The following is a 17,311-nucleotide window of genomic DNA, read 5'->3' as shown; positions in this document are numbered from 1 at the left end:
AAATAAGGGTTATGTTATGGTTGCATCAGGGTTATCTGATGCTCTGTTGTTGTTCATACTGTTAACTGGGTAAGTTTATCACGAGTTATACGGTGTGATTGGTGTGGCTGGTATGAGTCTTACCCTGGATTCCAAAATCCTTTCCTTGTACTGTCAGCTCTTCCGGGCACAGTTTCCTTAACTGAGGTCTGGAGGAGGGACATAGAGGGAGGAGCCAGTGCACACCAGTATCCTAATTCTTTCTTAAAGTGCCTTGTCTCCTGCGGAGCCCGTCTATTCCCCATGGTCCTTACGGAGTCCCCAGCATCCACTACGGACTACGAGAAATAGATTTACCGGTAAGTAAAATCTTATTTTTTCTTGATGTTTTATTGTGCATAAATGTACATTTGTTCATTTTATATCACCTAAAACAGTGTTTAATTACTATACATTATTATTTAGTTTATTTAGTTTTGGTTGCTCCAAACAGAAAAGCAATTGGCTGGGGGACCATGCACGATCAAGCTGCTTTGCCTTGAGAGGACAGATTGTGAGGGGCTGAAGTCTATGGACCAGGGAAGATAAAATAGAATCGTGATCCACAAAGCTGATGTCAATGTTTTGGAAACAATAAAATCGTGAAGGATGAAGCTGAAGTCTGCGAACGGCAAACAAACAAAAACTTTGAAGTGCCGATAAGGAAATGCAAATCCAATCTTTTTATAAAGACTGCTTACCAGGGGTGGACTGGGGTTCTAAAACAGCCCTGGCATTCAGTTTGACATGCATGTGACAAGGGTGTGTGGTATGAGTCATTACTCTCTGTATGCAGGGTGGCCGAGCAGAGCAGCGAGAGCTGGGGCTGTTTGGCCTGCCCCTGTCTCTCTGTGGGGCAGATTTATTAAGCCTGGTGAAGTGATAAAGTGGAAGGTGATAAAGTACCAGCCAATCAGCTCCTAACTGCCATGTTACAGGCTGGGTTTGAAAAATGACAGTTAGTAGGTGACTGGATGGTGCTTTATCACCTTCCACTTTATCACGTCACCAGGCTTAATAAATCTGCCCCTCAGTGCCGTGCAGCCGAGCAGAGCTACTTGGCCAGTCTTTTTGAGCCAGACTTGTCCTTCAGCATTTGCCAGAAGTGTCAGATGGCCAGTCCAGCTCTGCCACTTACAGTTAGGGGCTCTTTGCCTTAAATGCCTTGAGTATTTGCAGATGTCCTCAGTGTGCATTGGTATGTAAGAATGTTGCATCATCCACCATGCTTTTGTTGTGTTTACTGAAGATTCTGCAACTTTATGTGTAGATGGTACAATTCTTGTACAAAGTATCTGGACCTCCGTAGGGGCGGGGGTCTGCCATGGAAACAGAACCATGCCCCATGATGGAGCGCAACATCCCCCTTGGCTTATAGTGAGGGCACCAAATGGCATAGTCACATTTCAACTTTCTTTCATCATAGCAACAATATACAGTATGTTTGGCAACAGATCCAATGTGAATATTCTCCATTCGGATGATGTTGGCTCTACGTTTACAGTCTCTAATGAGTAAATTTGAGTCTCAATGTATTGGTGAGCTTAGCGTTAGATGAGCTTCAGACCTGGTATGATATACTGTAGCCACATTAGAAAACTATCCAGAAGTTGAAAGTAGTGATGAGCGGGTTCGGTTTCTCGGAAACCGAACCCCCCCGAACTTCAGCCTTTTTACACGGGTCCGAGGCAGGTTCGAACCTTCCCGCCTTGCTCGGCTAACCCGAGCGCGCCCGAACGTCATCATCCCGCTGTCGGATTCTCGCGAGGCTCGGATTCTATCGCGAGACTCGGATTCTATATAAGGAGCCGCGCGTCGCCGCCATTTTCACACGTGCATTGAGATTGATAGGGAGAGGACGTGGCTGGCGTCCTCTCCGTTTATAGAGAAGAGAGTAGAGAGTTAGAGACACTATTTGGTATTTACTAATTTTGGGGAGCATATTAGGACTGGAGTACTACTACTTGCTGATAGTGTGACCATTGACCACCAGTTTAATTAATCCGTTCTCTGCCTGAAAAAAAACTATACACAGTGTGACACAGTCACATACCATATCTGTGCTCAGCCTCAGTGTGCTGCATCATCATATGTAATACTGTATATCTGACTGTGCTGAGTGCTCACTGCTCACACAGCTTAATTGTGGGGGAGACTGGGGAGCAGTTAGAGCAGGAGTACATAAATAAATAATATATTTTAAGTACAGTGCACACTTTTGCTGCCAGAGTGCCACACTGCCAGTGTGACTGGCCAGTGACCACACTGACCACCAGTATATTGTGATTGTCTGCTTAGGACGGAGTACTACTTGCTGATAGTGTGACCAGTGACCAGTGACCACCACCAGTTTAATTAATCCGTTCTCTGCCTGAAAAAAAACCGATACACAGTGTGACACAGTCACATACCATATCTGTGCTCAGCCCAGTGTGCTGCATCATATGTAATACTGTATATCATTATCTGACTGTGCTGAGTGCTCACTGCTCACACAGCTTAATTGTGGGGGAGACTGGGGAGCAGTTATAGCAGGAGTACATATTTTAAGTACAGTGCACACTTTTGCTGCCAGAGTGCCACTGCCAGTGTGACTGACCACTGACCACCAGTATATTGTGATTGTCTGCCTGAAAAAGTTAAACACTCGTCGTGTGGTGTTTTTATAAACGCATTCTGCAGACAGTGTCCAGCAGGTCCGTCATTACATAATATATATACCTGTCCGGCTGCAGTACTAGTGTGATATATATATATATATATATATATATTTTAATTTTATCTCATTATCATCCAGTCTATATTAGCAGCAGACACAGTACGGTAGTCCACGGCTGTAGCTACCTCTGTGTCGGCAGTCGCTGGTCCATCCATAATTGTATACCACCTACCCGTGGTTTTTTTTTCTATCTTCTTGATACTAGTAGCTTACTTTAGGAGTCTGCAGTGCTGACAGGCAGTGTCCAGCAGGTCCGTCATTACATAATATATATAAACTAGTGATGAGCGGGTTCGGTTCCTCGGAATCCGAACCCGCCCGAACTTCAGGTTTTTTTACACGGGGCCGAGCGACTCGGATCTTCCCGCCTTGCTCGGTTAACCCGAGCGCGCCCGAACGTCATCATCCCGCTGTCGGATTCTCGCGAGGCTCGTATTCTATCGCGAGACTCGGATTCTATATAAGGAGCCGCGCGTCGCCGCCATTTTCACACGTGCATTGAGATTGATAGGGAGAGGACGTGGCTGGCGTCCTCTCCGTTTAGACTAGAGTACTAGAGAGAGACACTAATTTTGGGGAGCATATTATTAGGAGGAGTACTACTTGCTGCTGATAGTGTGACCAGTGACCACCACCAGTTTAATTAATGCGTTCTCTGCCTGAAAAAAACGATACACAGTGTGACACAGTCACATACCATATCTGTGCTCAGCCCAGTGTGCTGCATCATATGTAATACTGTATATCATTATCTGACTGTGCTGAGTGCTCACTGCTCACACAGCTTAATTGTGGGGGAGACTGGGGAGCAGTTATAGCAGGAGTACATATTTTAAGTACAGTGCACACTTTTGCTGCCAGAGTGCCACTGCCAGTGTGACTGACCAGTGACCACTGACCACCAGTATATTGTGATTGTCTGCTGACCACCAGTATATTGTGATTGTCTGCCTGAAAAAGTTAAACACTCGTCGTGTGGTGTTTTTATAAACGCATTCTGCAGACAGTGTCCAGCAGGTCCGTCATTACATAATATATATCTGTCCGGCTGCAGTACTAGTGTGATATATATATATATTTTAATTTTATCTCATTATCATCCAGTCTATATTAGCAGCAGACACAGTACGGTAGTCCACGGCTGTAGCTACCTCTGTGTCGGCAGTCGCTCGTCCATCCATAATTGTATACCACCTACCCGTGGTTTTTTTTTTTCTATCTTCTTGATACTAGTAGCTTACTTTAGGAGTCTGCAGTGCTGAGTCTGACAGACAGTGTCCAGCAGGTCCTTCATTACATAATATATACCTGTCCGGCTGCAGTACTAGTGTGATATATATATATATTTTAATTTTATCTCATTATCATCCAGTCTATATTAGTAGCAGACACAGTACGGTAGTCCACGGCTGTAGCTACCTCTGTGTCGGCAGTCGCTCGTCCATCCATAATTGTATACCACCTACCCGTGGTTTTTTTTTCTTCTATCTTCTTGATACTAGTAGCTTACTTTAGGAGTCTGCAGTGCTGACAGACAGTGTCCAGCAGGTCCGTCATTACATAATATATACCTGTCCGGCTGCAGTACTAGTGTGATATATATATATATATATATATTAATTTTATCTCATTATCATCCAGTCTATATTAGCAGCAGACACAGTACAGTAGTCCACGGCTGTAGCTACCTCTGTGTCGGCAGTCGCTCGTCCATCCATAATTGTATACCACCTACCCGTGTTTTTTTTTTCTATCTTCTTGATACTAGTAGCTTACTTTAGGAGTCTGCAGTGCTGACAGACAGTGTCCAGCAGGTCCGTCATTACATAATATATACCTGTCCGGCTGCAGTACTAGTTTGATATATATATATATTTTAATTTTATCTCATTATCATCCAGTCTATATTAGTAGCAGACACAGTACGGTAGTCCACGGCTGTAGCTACCTCTGTGTCGGCAGTCGCTCGTCCATCCATAGTTGTATACCACCTACCCGTGGTTTTTTTTTTTCTATCTTCTTGATACTAGTAGCTTACTTTAGGAGTCTGCAGTGCTGACAGACAGTGTCCAGCAGGTCCGTCATTACATAATATATACCTGTCCGGCTGCAGTACTAGTGTGATATATATATATATTTTAATTTTATCTCATTATCATCCAGTCTATATTAGCAGCAGACACAGTACGGTAGTCCACGGCTGTAGCTACCTCTGTGTCGGCAGTCGCTCGTCCATCCATAATTGTATACCACCTACCCGTGGTTTTTTTTTTTCTATCTTCTTGATACTAGTAGCTTACTTTAGGAGTCTGCAGTGCTGACAGACAGTGTCCAGCAGGTCCGTCATTACATAATATATACCTGTCCGGCTGCAGTACTAGTGTGATATATATATATATTTTAATTTTATCTCATTATCATCCAGTCTATATTAGCAGCAGACACAGTACGGTAGTCCACGGCTGTAGCTACCTCTGTGTCGGCAGTCGCTCGTCCATCCATAATTGTATACCACCTACCCGTGGTTTTTTTTTTCTATCTTCTTGATACTAGTAGCTTACTTTAGGAGTCTGCAGTGCTGACAGACAGTGTCCAGCAGGTCCGTCATTACATAATATATACCTGTCCGGCTGCAGTACTAGTGTGATATATATATATATATTTTAATTTTATCTCATTATCATCCAGTCTATATTAGCAGCAGACACAGTACGGTAGTCCACGGCTGTAGCTACCTCTGTGTCGGCAGTCGCTCGTCCATCCATAATTGTATACCACCTACCCGTGTTTTTTTTTTTTCTATCTTCTTGATACTAGTAGCTTACTTTAGGAGTCTGCAATGCTGAGTCTGACAGACAGTGTCCAGCAGGTCCGTCATTACATAATATATACCTGTCCGGCTGCAGTACTAGGGTGATATATATATATATTTTAATTTTATCTCATTATCATCCAGTCTATATTAGCAGCAGACACAGTACGGTAGTCCACGGCTGTAGCTACCTCTGTGTCGGCAGTCGCTCGTCATCCATAAGTATACTAGTATCCATCCATCTCCATTGTTTACCTGAGGTGCCTTTTAGTTGTGCCTATTAAAATATGGAGAACAAAAATGTTGAGGTTCCAAAAATAGGGAAAGATCAAGATCGACTTCCACCTCGTGCTGAAGCTGCTGCCACTAGTCATGGCCGAGACGATGAAATGCCATCAACGTCGTCTGCCAAGGCCAATGCCCAATGTCATAGTACAGAGCATGTAAAATCCAAAACACCAAATATCAGTAAAAAAAGGACTAAAAAATCTAAAATAAAATTGTCAGAGGAGAAGCGTAAACTTGCCAATATGCCATTTACCACACGGAGTGGCAAGGAACGGCTGAGGCCCTGGCCTATGTTCATGGCTAGTGGTTCAGCTTCACATGAGGATGGAAGCACTCAGCCTCTCGCAAGAAAAATGAAAAGACTCAAGCTGGCAAAAGCACCGCAAAGAACTGTGCGTTCTTCGAAATCCCAAATCCACAAGGAGAGTCCAATTGTGTCGGTTGCGATGCCTGACCTTCCCAACACTGGACGTGAAGAGCATGCGCCTTCCACCATTTGCACGCCCCCTGCAAGTGCTGGAAGGAGCACCCGCAGTCCAGTTCCTGATAGTCAGATTGAAGATGTCAGTGTTGAAGTACACCAGGATGAGGAGGATATGGGTGTTGCTGGCGCTGGGGAGGAAATTGACAAGGAGGATTCTGATGGTGAGGTGGTTTGTTTAAGTCAGGCACCCGGGGAGACACCTGTTGTCCGTGGGAGGAATATGGCCATTGACATGCCTGGTGAAAATACCAAAAAAAATCAGCTCTTCGGTGTGGAAGTATTTCAACAGAAATGCGGACAACATTTGTCAAGCCGTGTGTTGCCTTTGTCAAGCTGTAATAAGTAGGGGTAAGGACGTTAACCACCTCGGAACATCCTCCCTTATACGTCACCTGCAGCGCATTCATAATAAGTCAGTGACAAGTTTAAAAACTTTGGGCGACAGCAGAAGCAGTCCACTGACCAGTAAATCCCTTCCTCTTGTAACCAAGCTCACGCAAACCACCCCACCAACTCCCTCAGTGTCAATTTCCTTCTTCCCCAGGAATGCCAATAGTCCTGCAGGCCATGTCACTGGCAATTCTGACGAGTCCTCTCCTGCCTGGGATTCCTCCAATGCATCCTTGCGTGTAACGCCTACTGCTGCTGGCGCTGCTGTTGTTGCTGCTGGGAGTCGATGGTCATCCCAGAGGGGAAGTCGTAAGACCACTTTTACTACTTCCACCAAGCAATTGACTGTCCAACAGTCCTTTGCGAGGAAGATGAAATATCACAGCAGTCATCCTGCTGCAAAGCGGATAACTGAGGCCTTGGCATCCTGGGTGGTGATAAACGTGGTTCCGGTATCCATCATTACTGCAGAGCCAACTAGAGACTTGTTGGAGGTACTGTGTCCCCGGTACCAAATACCATCTAGGTTCCATTTCTCTAGGCAGGCGATACCGAAAATGTACACAGACCTCAGAAAAAGACTCACCAGTGTCCTAAAAAATGCAGCTGTACCCAATGTCCACTTAACCACGGACATGTGGACAAGTGGAGCAGGGCAGGGTCAGGACTATATGACTGTGACAGCCCACTGGGTAGATGTATGGACTCCCGCCGCAAGAACAGCAGCGGCGGCACCAGTAGCAGCATCTCGCAAACGCCAACTCTTTCCTAGGCAGGCTACACTTTGTATCACCGGTTTCCAGAATACGCACACAGCTGAAAACCTCTTACGGCAACTGAGGAAGATCATCGCGGAATGGCTTACCCCAATTGGACTCTCCTGTGGATTTGTGGCATCGGACAACGCCAGCAATATTGTGTGTGCATTAAATATGGGCAAATTCCAGCACGTCCCATGTTTTGCACATACCTTGAATTTGGCGGTGCAGAATTATTTAAAAAACGAGAGGGGCGTGCAAGAGATGCTGTCGGTGGCCAGAAGAATTGCGGGACACTTTCGGCGTACAGGCACCACGTACAGAAGACTGGAGCAACACCAAAAACGCCTGAACCTGCCCTGCCATCATCTGAAGCAAGAAGTGGTAACGAGGTGGAATTCAACCCTATATATGCTTCAGAGGTTGGAGGAGCAGCAAAAGGCCATTCAAGCCTATACAATTGAGCACGATATAGGAGGTGGAATGCACCTGTCTCAAGCGCAGTGGAGAATGATTTCAACGTTGTGCAAGGTTCTGCTGCCCTTTGAACTTGCCACACGTGAAGTCAGTTCAGACACTGCCAGCCTGAGTCAGGTCATTCCCCTCATCAGGCTTTTGCAGAAGAAGCTGGAGACATTGAAGGAGGAGCTAACACAGAGCGATTCCGCTAGGCATGTGGGACTTGTGGATGGAGCCCTTAATTCGCTTAACAAGGATTCACGGGTGGTCAATCTGTTGGAATCAGAGCACTACATTTTGGCCACCGTGCTCGATCCTAGATTTAAAACCTACCTTGGATCTCTCTTTCCGGCACACACAAGTCTGCTGGGGTTCAAAGACCTGCTGGTGAAAAAATTGTCAAGTCAAGCGGAACGCGACCTGTCAACATCTCCTCCTTCACATTCTCCCGCAACTGGGGGTGCGAGGAAAAGGCTCAGAATTCCGAGCCCACCCGCTGGCGGTGATGCAGGGCAGTCTGGAGCGACTGCTGATGCTGACATCTGGTCCGGACTGAAGGACCTGCCAACGATTACGGCCATGTCGTCTACTGGCACTGCATATGATTCTCTCCCCATTGAAAGAATGGTGGAGGATTATATGAGTGACCGCATCCAAGTAGGCACGTCAGACAGTCCGTACTTATACTGGCAGGAAAAAGAGGCAATTTGGAGGCCCTTGCACAAACTGGCTTAATTCTACCTAAGTTGCCCTCCCACAAGTGTGTACTCCGAAAGAGTGTTTAGTGCCGCCGCTCACCTTGTCAGCAATCGGCGTACGAGGTTACTTCCAGAAAATGTGGAGAAGATGATGTTCATTAAAATGAATTATAATCAATTCCTCCGTGGAGACATTGACCAGCAGCAATTGCCTCCACAAAGTACACAGGGAGCTGAGATGGTGGATTCCAGTGGGGACGAATTGATAATCTGTGAGGAGCGGGATGTACACGGTGATATATCGGAGGATGATGATGAGGTGGACATCTTGCCTCTGTAGAGCCAGTTTGTGCAAGGAGAGATTAATTGCTTCTTTTTCGGTGGGGGTCCAAACCAACCCGTCATTTCAGTCACAGTCGTGTGGCAGACCCTGTCACTGAAATGATGGGTTGGTTAAAGTGTGCATGTCCTGTTTATACAACATAAGGGTGGGTGGGAGGGCCCAAGGACAATTCCATCTTGCACCTCTTTTTTCTTTCATTTTTCTTTGCGTCATGTGCTGTTTGGGGAGTGTTTTTTGGAAGGGCCATCCTGCGTGACACTGCAGTGCCACTCCTAGATGGGCCAGGTGTTTGTGTCGGCCACTAGGGTCGCTTAGCTTACTCACACAGCTACCTCATTGCGCCTCTTTTTTTCTTTGCGTCATGTGCTGTTTGGGGAGTGTTTTTTGGAAGGGCCATCCTGCGTGACACTGCAGTGCCACTCCTAGATGGGCCGGGTGTTTGTGCCGGCCACTAGGGTCGCTTAGCTTACTCACACAGCTACCTCATTGCGCCTCTTTTTTTCTTTGCGTCATGTGCTGTTTGGGGAGTGTTTTTTGGAAGGGCCATCCTGCGTGACACTGCAGTGCCACTCCTAGATGGGCCGGGTGTTTGTGTCGGCCACTAGGGTCGCTTAGCTTACTCACACAGCTACCTCATTGCGCCTCTTTTTTTTCTTTGCGTCATGTGCTGTTTGGGGAGTGTTTTTTGGAAGGGCCATCCTGCGTGACACTGCAGTGCCACTCCTAGATGGGCCGGGTGTTTGTGTCGGCCACTAGGGTCGCTTAGCTTACTCACACAGCTACCTCATTGCGCCTCTTTTTTTCTTTGCGTCATGTGCTGTTTGGGGAGTGTTTTTTGGAAGGGCCATCCTGCGTGACACTGCAGTGCCACTCCTAGATGGGCCGGGTGTTTGTGTCGGCCACTAGGGTCGCTTAGCTTACTCACACAGCTACCTCATTGCGCCTCTTTTTTTCTTTGCGTCATGTGCTGTTTGGGGAGTGTTTTTTGGAAGGGCCATTCTGCGTGACACTGCAGTGCCACTCCTAGATGGGCCAGGTGTTTGTGTCGGCCACTAGGGTCGCTTAGCTTACTCACACAGCTACCTCATTGCGCCTCTTTTTTTCTTTGCGTCATGTGCTGTTTGAGGAGTGTTTTTTGGAAGGGCCATCCTGCGTGACACTGCAGTGCCACTCCTAGATGGGCCAGGTGTTTGTGTCGGCCACTAGGGTCGCTTAGCTTACTCACACAGCTACCTCATTGCGCCTCTTTTTTTCTTTGCGTCATGTGCTGTTTGGGGAGTGTTTTTTGGAAGGGCCATCCTGCGTGACACTGCAGTGCCACTCCTAGATGGGCCAGGTGTTTGTGTCGGCCACTAGGGTCGCTTAGCTTACTCACACAGCTACCTCATTGCGCCTCTTTTTTTCTTTGCGTCATGTGCTGTTTGGGGAGTGTTTTTTGGAAGGGCCATCCTGCGTGACACTGCAGTGCCACTCCTAGATGGGCCAGATGTTTGTGTCGGCCACTAGGGTCGCTTAGCTTACTCACACAGCTACCTCATTGCGCCTCTTTTTTTCTTTGCGTCATGTGCTGTTTGGGGAGTGTTTTTTGGAAGGGCCATCCTGCGTGACACTGCAGTGCCACTCCTAGATGGGCCAGGTGTTTGTGTCGGCCACTAGGGTCGCTTAGCTTTCTCACACAGCTACCTCATTGCGCCTCTTTTTTTCTTTGCGTCATGTGCTGTTTGGGGAGTGTTTTTTGGAAGGGTCATCCTGCGTGACACTGCAGTGCCACTCCTAGATGGGCCAGGTGTTTGTGTCGGCCACTAGGGTCGCTTAGCTTAGTCATCCAGCGACCTCGGTGCAAATTTTAGGACTAAAAATAATGGTGTGAGGTGTTCAGAATAGACTAAAAATGAGTGGAAATTATGGTTTTTGAGGTTAATAATACTTTGGGATCAAAATGACCCCCAAATTCTATGATTTAAGCTGTTTTTTTAGGGTTTTTTGAAAAAAAAACACCCAAATCCAAAACACACCCGAATCCGACAAAAATAATTCGGTGAGGTTTTGCCAAAACGCGGTCGAACCCAAAACACGGCCGCGGAACCGAACCCAAAACCAAAACACAAAACCCGAAAAATTTCCGGTGCACATCTCTAATATATACCTGTCCGGCTGCAGTACTAGTGTGATATATATATATATTTTATTTTTATCTCATTATCATCCAGTCTATATTAGCAGCAGACACAGTACGGTATTCCACGGCTGTAGCTACCTCTGTGTCGGCAGTCGCTGGTCCATCCATAATTGTATACCACCTACCCGTGTTTTTTTTTCTATCTTCTTGATACTAGTAGCTTACTTTAGGAGTCTGCAGTGCTGACAGACAGTGTCCAGCAGGTCCGTCATTACATAATATATATATACCTGTCCGGCTGCAGTACTAGTGTGATATATATATATATATATATATATATATTTTATTTTTATCTCATTATCATCCAGTCTATATTAGCAGCAGACACAGTACGGTAGTCCTAGATGGGCCAGGTGTTTGTGTCGGCCACTTGGGTCGCTTAGCTTAGTCATCCAGCGACCTCGGTGCAAATTTTAGGACTAAAAATAATATTGTGAGGTGTGAGGTGTTCAGAATAGACTGAAAATGAGTGGAAATTATGGTTTTTGAGGTAAATAATACTTTGGGATCAAAATGACCCCCAAATTCTATGATTTAAGCTGTTTTTTAGGGTTTTTTGAAAAAAACACCCGAATCCAAAAACACACCCGAATCCGACAAAAAAAATTCGGTGAGGTTTTGCCAAAACGAGGTCGAACCCAAAACACGGCCGCGGAACCGAACCCTAAACCAAAACACAAAACCCGAAAAATTTCAAGTGCACATCTCTAGTTGAAAGTATCCCCACCATAATCTACGTATCTTCACACATTATATATGGAGTAGACAATGAACATTTTGTGAAGGCTCAGCCCAAAATTCTTTATAAATGTATTTAATGTTATGCCCCATAGTAGTGCCCTAGTTTCTTTTATGAATGGCAGCAGTGATTAAGTTCACCCTATGTCACATTTCATAGCTGCCAGTACACATTATGCCACACAGTACCCCCAATTCACATTATGATATATAGTACTCCCTGTTCATATTGTGCCACATTACAGTGCCCCGGTTCATATTATATAACATTAAAATGCCCGCCAGTTCATTGTATACCACACTACAATGAGCAGGTCCAGGGGCATACCTAGATACAGTATATTGCAGGCCCCAAGGAAAAAGTTTGAAAGGACCCCTACATACCACCCAATGGCGAAAAATCTATATAACACATGTAACTGTGACAGGGAAGGTGGGCCCTCTCAGCTCTGGGCCCCATAGCAGCTGCACTTCCTGTACCTATGGTAGCTACACCCTTGGGTGCACTATACTAAGTGCTAAAGATGCTCCTTATAAAGGGGTGGGATTTATAATTACATCACAGGCAGTGCTATCATTGCACCCTCACTGAACTTTGCTTGCATCACGACACGCCTTTACAGCCCAGTCCAGCTATGCTTCATAAGCCACAAGTGTAGATGCAAACAAAAAGTGTGACATCTTCTGTACATGTTAGCGCTCACAGTGCTGAGCATGCGTGGTGTAAAAATAACTCTGCATAAGCCCCTCTATGTGCAAAACAGGAAAATAAATTGGAGTTATAGGGCCGGATGTAATAACGTCTGAGTTTGGCAGCAGTGCGGGATGCTGGATGAACTCAGAGGTTTTTTTGAAGGCGCAATAACTTACAAAGCATAATTTTGCCTTGTAAGTGATTGCTTCTTTAAAAAAATAGTCCGAGTTCGGCTGGAATCCCGCACGGTCGCTGAAGTCGGGCGCCATTACATCCGGCCCATAATATTAAAATGTAATACAGATCCATTCGCTATCATCATATCTTCTAAGGGGTCATTTGTTGCTCAATCCCAGTTGCGTAATTGAAAATGGTCCTTTATACCTGTGAGGAAAATGATACAGTCATAGACAAAATGACAGTTACAATTATACTGAATTGAATTATTTCGAATTCCTAAGGCTGAGTTTTCTTTCTTTACTAACAGACCTGGTGTAACTACAAATAATAGATATACATTACAAAGTCCAGCACAAAGCCAACAAAAATCAGCATCACATTGTTACAGTATAACCTCCACAGACATGTAAGGAAACGGCATACAATTAAAATACCGGATGTCGGAATCCCGGTGTTCAGGAGACGGAAGCCGAAATCCCGACACCCGGAGAAATACCGTCGGATGGAATCCCGACCTCCGCTGGGTATTCCCACTCGGTTGGTGGGTCCACGCCACGAACCGAGTGGGAATAGAACCTGTGGGATGCCAGACGGGATGCTATTGTCGGTATACTGATAGCCGGCATCCCGTCTGCCAGTAAAACATACCGATTCTAAGGAAACAAAAAAAAAATCTGGGTCCATCCCTACTGAAAACCCCACAATAGTATACAGAACAGTTTCTAACGTTACAGTGCAGACGGCTGCAGCAGGCAGATCTACTGCCTAATAGAGATGAGCGGGTTCGGTTCCTCGGAATCCGAACCCCCCCGAACTTCAGCCTTTTTACACGGGTCTGAGGCAGACTCGGATCTTCCCGCCTTGCTCGGCTAACCCGAGCGCGCCCGAACGTCATCATCCCGCTGTCGGATTCTCGCGAGGCTCGTATTCTATCGCGAGACTCGGATTCTATATAAGGAGCCGCGCGTCGCCGCCATTTTCACACGTGCATTGAGATTGATAGGGAGAGGACGTGGCTGGCGTCCTCTCCGTTAGTAGATAGAGACACTTGAGTTGATTACTTAGTAATTTTGGGGAGCATTAGGAGTACTCAGAGTGCAGAGTTTTGCTGATAGTTAGTTACTAGTGACTGACCACTTTATTATTTAATATAATCCGTTCTCTGCCTGAAAAAAAACGATACACAGTCACATACCATATCTGTGCTCAGCCTCAGTGTGCTGCATGATAATATCATCTATGTATATCTGACTGTGCTGAGTGCTCACTGCTCACACAGCTGAATTGTGGGGGAGACTGGGGTGCAGTTATAGCAGGAGTACAGTGCACACTTTTGCTGCCAGTGTGACTGACCAGTGACCACCAGTATATTGTCTGCCTGAAAAAGTTAAACACTCCTGTGGTGTTTTTTTTTTTAATTCTATAAACGCATTCTGCTGACAGTGTCCAGCAGGTCCGTCATTCATTATATTATATAAATATTTACCTGCAGTAGTGTTATATTTTTTTTGTTCATCTCTATCATCTTTATCATCTCTATATTAGCAGACGCAGTACGGTAGTCCACGGCTGTGGCTACCTCTGTGTCGTCAGTGCTCGTCCATAATTGTATACCTACCTGTGGTGGTTTTTTTTTTTCTATCTTCTTCATACTAGTAGTTTAGGAGTCTGCTGACAGTGTCCAGCAGGTCCGTCATTATATTATATATACCTGCAGTAGTGATATATATATATTTTTTATATCATTATCATCTCTATACTAGCAGACGCAGTACGGTAGTCCACGGCTGTGGCTACCTCTGTGTCATCAGTGCTCGTCCATAATTGTATACCTACCTGTGGTGGGTTTTTTTTTCTATCTTCTTCATACTAGTAGTTTAGGAGTCTGCTGACAGTGTCCAGCAGGTCCGTCATTATATTATATATACCTGCAGTAGTGATATATATATATTTTTTATATCATTATCATCTCTATACTAGCAGACGCAGTACGGTAGTCCACGGCTGTAGCTACCTCTGTGTCGTCAGTCACTCGTCATCCATAAGTATACTAGTATCCATCCATCTCCATTGTTTACCTGAGGTGCCTTTTAGTTGTGCCTATTAAAATATGGAGAACAAAAATGTTGAGGTTCCAAAAATAGGGAAAGATCAAGATCCACTTCCACCTCGTGCTGAAGCTGCTGCCACTAGTCATGGCCGAGACGATGAAATTCCATGAACGTCGTCTGCCAAGGCCGATGCCCAATGTCATAGTACAGAGCATGTAAAATCCAAAACACAAAATATCAGTAAAAAAAGGACTCAAAAATCTAAAATAAAATCGTCGGAGGAGAAGCGTAAACTTGCCAATATGCCATTTACCACACGGAGTGGCAAGGAACGGCTGAGGCCCTGGCCTATGTTCATGGCTAGTGGTTCAGCTTCACATGAGGATGGAAGCACTCAGCCTCTCGCTAGAAAAATGAAAAGACTTAAGCTGGCAAAAGCACAGCAAAGAACTGTGCGTTCTTCGAAATCACAAATCCACAAGGAGAGTCCAATTGTGTCGGTTGCGATGCCTGACCTTCCCAACACTGGACGTGAAGAGCATGCGCCTTCCACCATTTGCACGCCCCCTGCAAGTGCTGGAAGGAGCACCCGCAGTCCAGTTCCTGATAGTCAGATTGAAGATGTCAGTGTTGAAGTACACCAGGATGAGGAGGATATGGGTGTTGCTGGCGCTGGGGAGGAAATTGACAAGGAGGATTCTGATGGTGAGGTGGTTTGTTTAAGTCAGGCACCTGGGGAGACACCTGTTGTCCGTGGGAGGAATATGGCCATTGACATGCCTGGTGAAAATACCAAAAAAATCAGCTCTTCGGTGTGGAAGTATTTCAACAGAAATGCGGACAACAGGTGTCAAGCCGTGTGTTGCCTTTGTCAAGCTGTAATAAGTAGGGGTAAGGACGTTAACCACCTCGGAACATCCTCCCTTATACGTCACCTGCAGCGCATTCATCATAAGTTAGTGACAAGTTCAAAAACTTTGGGCGACAGCGGAAGCAGTCCACTGACCAGTAAATCCCTTCCTCTTGTAACCAAGCTCACGCAAACCACCCCACCAACTCCCTCAGTGTCAATTTCCTCCTTCCCCAGGAATGCCAATAGTCCTGCAGGCCATGTCACTGGCAATTCTGACGAGTCCTCTCCTGCCTGGGATTCCTCCGATGCATCCTTGCGTGTAACGCCTACTGCTGCTGGCACTGCTGTTGTTGCTGCTGGGAGTCGATGGTCATCCCAGAGGGGAAGTCGTAAGACCACTTTTACTACTTCCACCAAGCAATTGACTGCCCAACAGTCCTTTGCGAGGAAGATGAAATATCACAGCAGTCATCCTGCTGCAAAGCGGATAACTGAGGCCTTGGCATCCTGGGTGGTGAGAAACGTGGTTCCGGTATCCATCATTACTGCAGAGCCAACTATAGACTTGATTGAGGTACTGTGTCCCCGGTACCAAATACCATCTAGGTTCCATTTCTCTAGGCAGGCGATACCGAAAATGTACACAGACCTCAGAAAAAGACTCACCAGTGTCCTAAAAAATGCAGTTGTACCCAATGTCCACTTAACCACGGACATGTGGACAAGTGGAGCAGGGCAGACTCAGGACTATATGACTGTGACAGCCCACTGGGTAGATGTATTGACTCCCGCCGCAAGAACAGCAGCGGCGGCACCAGTAGCAGCATCTCGCAAACGCCAACTCTTTCCTAGGCAGGCTACGCTTTGTATCACCGCTTTCCAGAATACGCACACAGCTAAAAACCTCTTACGGCAACTGAGGAAGATCATCACAGAATGGCTTCCCCCAATTGGACTCTCCTGTGGATTTGTGGCATCGGACAACGCCAGCAATATTGTGTGTGCATTAAATATGGGCAAATTCCAGCACGTCCCATGTTTTGCACATACCTTGAATTTGGTGGTGCAGAATTATTTAAAAAACGAGAGGGGCGTGCAAGAGATGCTGTCGGTGGCCAGAAGAATTGCGGGACACTTTCGGCGTACAGGCACCACGTACAGAAGACTGGAGCAACACCAAAAACGCATGAACCTGCCCTGCCATCATCTGAAGCAAGAAGTGGTAACGAGGTGGAATTCAACCCTCTATATGCTTCAGAGGTTGGAGGAGCAGCAAAAGGCCATTCAAGCCTATACAACTGACCACGATATAGGAGGTGGAATGCACCTGTCTCAAGCGCAGTGGAGAATGATTTCAACGTTGTGCAAGGTTCTGCAACCTTTTGAACTTGCCACACGTGAAGTCAGTTCAGACACTGCCAGCCTGAGTCAGGTCATTCCCCTCATTAGGCTTTTGCAGAAGAAGCTGGAGACATTGAAGGAGGAGATAACACTGATCGATTCCGCTAGGCATGTGGGACTTGTGGATGGAGCCCTTAATTCGCTTAACAAGGATTCACGGGTGGTCAATCTGTTGAAATCAGAGCACTACATTTTGGCCACCGTGCTCGATCCTAGATTTAAAACCTACGTTGTATCTCTCTTTCC

The sequence above is a fragment of the Pseudophryne corroboree genome, chromosome 2, assembly GCF_028390025.1.
Source record: "Pseudophryne corroboree isolate aPseCor3 chromosome 2, aPseCor3.hap2, whole genome shotgun sequence".
NCBI lineage: Eukaryota > Metazoa > Chordata > Amphibia > Anura > Myobatrachidae > Pseudophryne > Pseudophryne corroboree.
This window is presented reverse-complemented; position numbering follows the sequence as displayed.